This window comes from Eretmochelys imbricata, chromosome 1 (assembly GCF_965152235.1).
Source record: "Eretmochelys imbricata isolate rEreImb1 chromosome 1, rEreImb1.hap1, whole genome shotgun sequence".
Taxonomy (NCBI): Eukaryota; Metazoa; Chordata; order Testudines; family Cheloniidae; genus Eretmochelys; species Eretmochelys imbricata.
This window is the reverse complement of record NC_135572.1, coordinates 156,825,385-156,832,167: the sequence shown is the minus strand read 5'-3', so window position 1 is coordinate 156,832,167 and position 6,783 is coordinate 156,825,385.

The following is a 6,783-nucleotide window of genomic DNA, read 5'->3' as shown; positions in this document are numbered from 1 at the left end:
ATCATCTGGGTGAAATCCTGGTGCCACTGATTTGAATGTTTTGTCACTGACTTCAGTGGGGCCAGGATTTCATCCTCCAGGCATAAGCTCCTAGTGGGAATACTAGTAGATCCAAAAAACTTCAAAGTACATTTTATCTGTATGTGGGGTCACAATAGGAATTTTCCCTTATGTCAGATGGGCAGTGACTGTGTGTGTGTGGGGGGGGGGGGTTGGTTCCACCTTCCTCTCCACCACGTGGGTCACTTGCCAGAATTATCTGGGCATATCTCAATTTTTTCCCCGCCATAGTGGGGGTCTTGGGCATTGGTGCAACTCAGTGCCTCCCATTCTCTGCCTGTGGCACATAAGAGTCTGGTCTCCCGTGGACTGTAAGACTTTGATCTAATTTCAGTTGTCAGGTGCAGGAGCCTAACTTTAGTCACCTATTTTTGAAAATCTTGGTCTAGACATTTAGACCCTGATTTAGCAAAGCCTGGAAGCATGTGTATAAGTCCCCCATTGAAGTCGATGGCACATATGCACTTGCTTAACTTTAAGCACGTTTAAATGCTTTGCCTTAGCATTTGTCCAATGATCTCAGTGAGTGTAAGGAACACATTCTGAAAGAATAGATCTCAGGTTTTGGGAGAGACGTGAAAGATATAAAAGAAAATAGATGTATTTAATATCCACATAGATTTTCACATCCAATTATTACACTTTTCAAATAAGCCAAATTTCAGGATATTTCCGTTTACACTAGATACAAGTGTATATCGACTCTGGTTCTGCACTGGTGGGAATTCATGAATGACCAAGACTAGTCATTACATCTGGAAAAGGGGCCTCCTCAGAGTTACTGGTAAACATCAGCTGACAACGCTAAAAGCATACAGCAACATAGAGCCTGATCCTTTGGTACAGTGCAGGAACACACAATGCTATCTTGGATGAAAGATCACTTTTGAACTCCTCCAACCCTCAGCTATGCACCGGGCCAGTCTTCTGGGATAAGTCCGAGTAGCTTTCTTCTTGCTAATTCTTCTCTCTCACCTCATACACCACCAGGAGCCTCCTTGCATTCACAGATAGACGGCCGTGAAATCAATTATACTTGTGGGTTAATCCTCCCCCACAAAAAAACTAAACAGATTTACAATCTGGCAGACATTGCCTACCAAATTATTATTATTAGATAGCTCACATCTGGAGCCTAAATGACTCAACAAAGTTCAGTGTTCCTATCACAAGGTTAAGGGTCTTATTTTATCTTTTTATTGCATTTTTATTGTAGTTGTTCCTTTGACAGGTCATTACTTTAGAAGGCTTCCTTTTAGTTCTGCATGCAGTAGCCTATATGTAGCCTGGTTTCCAACAAGAAATGCATTCTTGTAACAGTTCTATTCCATTAACTAGCCTGGTTGTCATGGGGCCTCCCCACTGTACTATTTTCACGTAAGAAGGGCGCATTTGTTTTACCCTGCCTCTGCCTTAAGGATGAAATTGAAGTTCTGATGCCAAAAATCCAAGGCTTCAATATTTCTTTTTAATTCTTTGAACTGTTGGGACACAGAGTTGATCCTATAGCTCCAAGAAAAATATTGTGGGAACATCTGTTCCCCGGGAATATGACGCAGGGAACATGCTTCTTGTTTTATCTTGAAGGAGGGTTTTTTTTTTTAAATATATTTTTGCTTGGGAAGGGATCCAGTGATTTGTTAGCTGCCTTGTCATAAGACTGTTCAATGAATTAATCCATGTGTATGCAGTAGTTTCAACTGTGATCATGTGTACTTACAAGATGTCTATAACTATAATTACAAACGAATAACTGCTCTGTTAAATGTCTGGTTCACTAGAATATGTGTAGTTGTTGTTTGGGAACAGCCTATTGCCCATTGGTATTGCAAATTTCCCTTGATGCTAAACTGAGTTTTTCTTTCAATATACCATCTCTCTGCTTCTTACCTTGTATGGCTTGTTCAAGGACGGCTAGTGACCAGTAAGCCTGTGTGCATAAGAAGTGGTTGCATTGACTCCCAAACAGTTGCTTGAACAGCTGTCGGATGTTCTGCCAACTTTCTTTTCACTATCCTTTTCCACTGTCCCCTGGGCTTGAGATCCCTATATCCCACTTTCAGTCTCTAAGGGCACTGACGTAGACAAATGCAGGATCCTGTTCCACACTTTAAGCTTCTTGGCAGGATCTCCTTTGGAATCTGCAGCCAAAACAGTAGCTGAGAGTCTTCAGTGGCCTTTTGTACCAGTCTTTCAGTCTCCTGCAGACTAAAATTGGCCTTCATTGGCCACACAATGTCCCCAGCATCTGACTTCTTCCTTTAGCTGCCTTCCAGCAGGGGGGCAGAGGAGTTCAGAACAGCAGGTTTCCCCTTCAGCTGCAGAAGCAGCTGGATGTCAAGATAAGCTGAAGGAGAAATGACAGGTTATGGTGTGTCAATTCCCCTGGAGAAACAGAACAGCAATGATTGTCATTTTGTTTCCCTCCGGTTATTAATACCATTGAGGAATTGCATATAAAGATGGCCAAACAAGAATTATTTCCTGCAAAAATTTTTAAACAAAAATGAAGAATTTTTGCTCTGTTGGAAATGTTTTGTGGATTTGTCTGATTTTCCAGCTCAGTGATTCAAAATGAAAAAAACTGTTCTGAATTTCATGTTTTTCATTTTTGGATTTCCCCTCCACTCCCCTTTCTCTTTTCCTTTTTGGTTTGTTTTCCTCTCCCTTTCGTCTTTTCCCCTCCCTTTTATGGGGGAAAAGGTGGAAAGAAATGCTGGGGGAGGAGGGGATGACAAAAAAATGTAAAACAGTTTTTTTATTTTATTTCAGTGCAAATTAGAACAAATGTATTTGCTTCAAATTGATTAATTTAGAATCGCTTAGTCAAAAAATTAGAAAATTTTGAAGAAAATTTTCATTAAAAATGTTTTTAGCATTCATAACGTTCTCATTTTCATAGCACTCAAAAAGCCATTTTTCATTGACAAACACAAAAAAATTGTCAAGCAGCTCTAATTATTAATCTATACATCATGCCTGATTCACAATGGAAGTGTGAAGCAGTCTGATATCGAATCTGTACTGGTCACTTGGTAGCACTTCACTATCTTGAAGCAGATTACTACTGAAAGCACTTTTAGAATCATCATGCCATGCCAGACTCTGCCCTGAGTACTGCCAACATTGTACAGCATTCCAAAAGTAAGGGACTGTTTTCTTAGCACCTCCACCACTGCCCTCCTCCTGATATTATCATTATTACTATTAAGGAGTTCTCACCTACATTCACCAGGGGTATTTCGTGCTACTTTTTGCAGCATTCACCAACTCCCGATCTTGTTGTATAGAGATGAAAAAACGTTCCCTGTAATAAGGGTCTGGTGGCAACCCTAGCCCTGACTTACATACTGTGCAATGGATTTGCCCTTTCATCTCCCAAGGCCTTGCAGTGGTTATTCAGGGAGCAAGGGCCAGGTGGTAAGGTGCGGGAGGGAGGTGTGGACACAGGCAGGGGCAGTGGGCCTAGAGCAGCACCTCAGTACCCAACAGCAACACTCCAGCTTTTTATTTATTTATTTTTTGGTACATGAATGTTGCAGGAGATGCAGCAAACTTGTAGCCCACCAGGTGAATGATCCCTTGCCCAACAACCCAGTCCTCTGCTGATACTGCAACATTGCTGTTGTACGTTTTGGCCTTGGAAGAGAACTACAGGAGCTAGCCTCATAAACAGGTCACTTGGCACTGAGATAGTAGGCTAGTTGGCTTCCTAGAAATATAGTTGATCAAGCTCGTCAAAGGATGGGGTGTTTGCTCCTGGTTGGAAGGAGAGGGATTGTGGTATGGGAAGGCAACTTCCTTCATTGCTCTGAACCTGTATCGTCCATCCTTACTTCCAAGTGGTTTATGAAGAGCAGGTGGGGATGTGTGTTTCCTGCTATGCACCTTCATTTCCAATTTACAGATGAAATGAACATTTATCGGCCACAAATCTTGAGCTACGGAAAGCAGCAGGGTCAAATGACGTTCAAGCTTGAGTCGCTCTGATAGAACAGACCTGGGATTTCTGACACCATGAGGGCCGCATCTCAGTTCAAAACAGCCTGAATCTATTGATCTTCAGAGCAGCCTGTAGGGCTCCTCTGGTATTTTTTGGTATTTGGGAAGGGTGGGGTCTGGAGGAATAGTTACTTGTCTGACACAGGTGCTGAGATGACAAATTAGTACTTGGAAGATGTGAATTCCTGTATAAAATGTAACTTAGTGATGGCAGGCCAGACCATGCCATGGGCTGCTGCAATATGTACTGATAACAGCTGAGGAAAGGATGATGCTAGTGGATTGTACCTGTCCCAGCATTCAGTAAAGGAGCAAATGAAAAACTTAGCTCTGAGATGAAATCGCACAAGAAAGAAAGAGGGACGATGTTCACAAAGCATAGTCACCATTCACGTTCTCTCCAGGGTTGTCATGACACTGCATTCCCTGCTAATAGAAATACACTGCCGGATTAGGCACACCGTTAAAAACAAATTGAAATGGTCAGGACTAACATTCACACCAAAGCATTCAGCACTGCATTGTTTTACTCCTTTCTTGCCCACCGCCGAAGGGAAGACAGCATTGTGGGACAGATTTCTGCTGCACCCAGCTTCCACCAAGCAGTCGGTCAGGGACCCAGTTAGAGGTCAGTGATGCTCTGCCACAGCACAACCTAGAGCAGCCTGTGGACTGCTAGATTACATTGTGCTTCAGCCACTCCCCTCACCCTCACTGCCCCATAAGCCTTCTCTTCCTGCACAGGGGGCTGACAGAGCAGCACAGGAGTTGTTCTGCTGACTCCATGGGGACTTCTCTCTATGCCAAGTGAGGGAGCTGAGGGAGGTTTCTGCTCCCTTTGCAGCACCTGAGTGAAACAAAGGGGGTGCACCAGGCAGACAATTCCCCCATCTCTCTCTGTTGGCGGAAACGCTGCATCAGAAACCTGTCCACCTGCCTTATTTCAGTGTGACTTTGATAATATCACACAGGCATTTGGAGCAGGTCCTCAAGGAATCAATTCTGAAGCACTTAGAAGTGTGGAAAGTGATCTGGAACAGTCAGCATGGATTCACCAAGGGCAAGTCATGCCTGACTAATCTAATTGCCTTCTATGACGAGATAATTGGCTCTGTGGATGAGGGGAAAGCAGTGGATGTGTTGTTCCTTGACTTTAGCAAAGCTTTTGACATGGTCTCCCACAGTATTCTTGCCAACAAATTAAAGAAGTATGGGCTAGATGAATGGACTATAAGGTGGATAGAAAGCTGGCTAGATTGTCGGGCTGAATGGGTAGTGATCAATGGCTCCATCTCCAGTTGGAAGCCAGTATCAAGTGGAGTGCCCCAAGGGTCAGTCCTCGGGCCGGTTTTGTTCAATATCTTCATTAATGATCTGGAGGATGGTGTGGATTGCACCCTCAGCAAGTTTGCAGATTACACTAAACTGGGAGGAGAGGTAGATACGCTGGAGGGTAGGGATAGGACACAGAGGGCCCTAGACAAATTAGAGCATTGGGCCAAAAGAAATCTGATGAGGTTCAACAAGGACAAGTGCAGAGTCCTGCACTTAGGACGGAAGAATCCCATGCACCGCTACAGATTAGGGACCAAATAGCTAGGCAGCAGTTCTGCAGAAAAGGACCTAGGGGTTACAGTGGACGAGAAGCTGGATATGAGTCAATAGTGTGCCCTTGTTGCCAAGAAAGCCAATGGCATTTTGGTATGTACAAGTAGGGACATTGCCAGCAGATCGAGGGACGTGATCGCTCCCCTCTATTTGACATTGGTGAGGCCTCATCTGGAGTACTGTGTCCAGTTTTGGGCCCCACACTACAAGAAGGATGTGGAAAAATTGGAAAATGTCCAGCGGAGGGCAACAAAAATGATTAGGGGATTGGAACACATGACCTATGAGGAGAGGCTGAGGGAAACTGGGATTGTTAAGTCTGCAGAAGGGAAGAATGAGGGGGGATTTGATAGCTGCTTTCAACTACCTGAAAGGGGGTTCCAAAGAGGATGGGTCTAGACTGTTCTCAGTGGTAGCAGATGACAGAAAGAGGAGTAATGGTCTCAAGTTGCAGTGGGGGAGGTTTAGGTTGGATATTAGGAAAAACTTTTTCACTAGGAGGGTGGTGAAACACTGGAATGCGTTACCTAGGGAGTTCCTTAGAAGTTTTTAAGGTCAGCTTGACAAAGGCCTGGCTGGGATGATTTAGTTGGGGATTGGTCCTGCTTTGAGCAGGGGGTTGGACTAGATGACCTCCTGAGGTCCCTTCCAACCCTGATATTCTATGATTCTATGATTTGTATGGGGTTTCATTATCATGTTTAATTTAATGAGACTTTCCACTGACTCAATGGGAGTTAGGTGCCTAGATCCTTTTGAGGATCTGGGCCATTTAAAAAAAAGCGGTAACATTTTCAAAAGCCCTACTTACCACAAAATATTCACTTCTAGGACAGGTTTCAGAGTAGCAGCCGTGTTAGTCTGTATCCGCAAAAAGAAAAGGAGTACTTGTGGCACCTTAGAGACTAACCAATTTATTTGAGCATAAGCTTTCATGAGCTACAGCTGTAGCTCATGAAAGCTTATGCGCAAATAAATTTGTTAGTCTCTAAGGTGCCACAAGTACTCCTTTACTTCTAGGACAATTTGTGTTGTTTAAAAGATTACCAGGTTGCAGATTTTCAATTACTGAGAAACAATAAAAGAGCAATTCTTCTTTTCAACCACCATTCA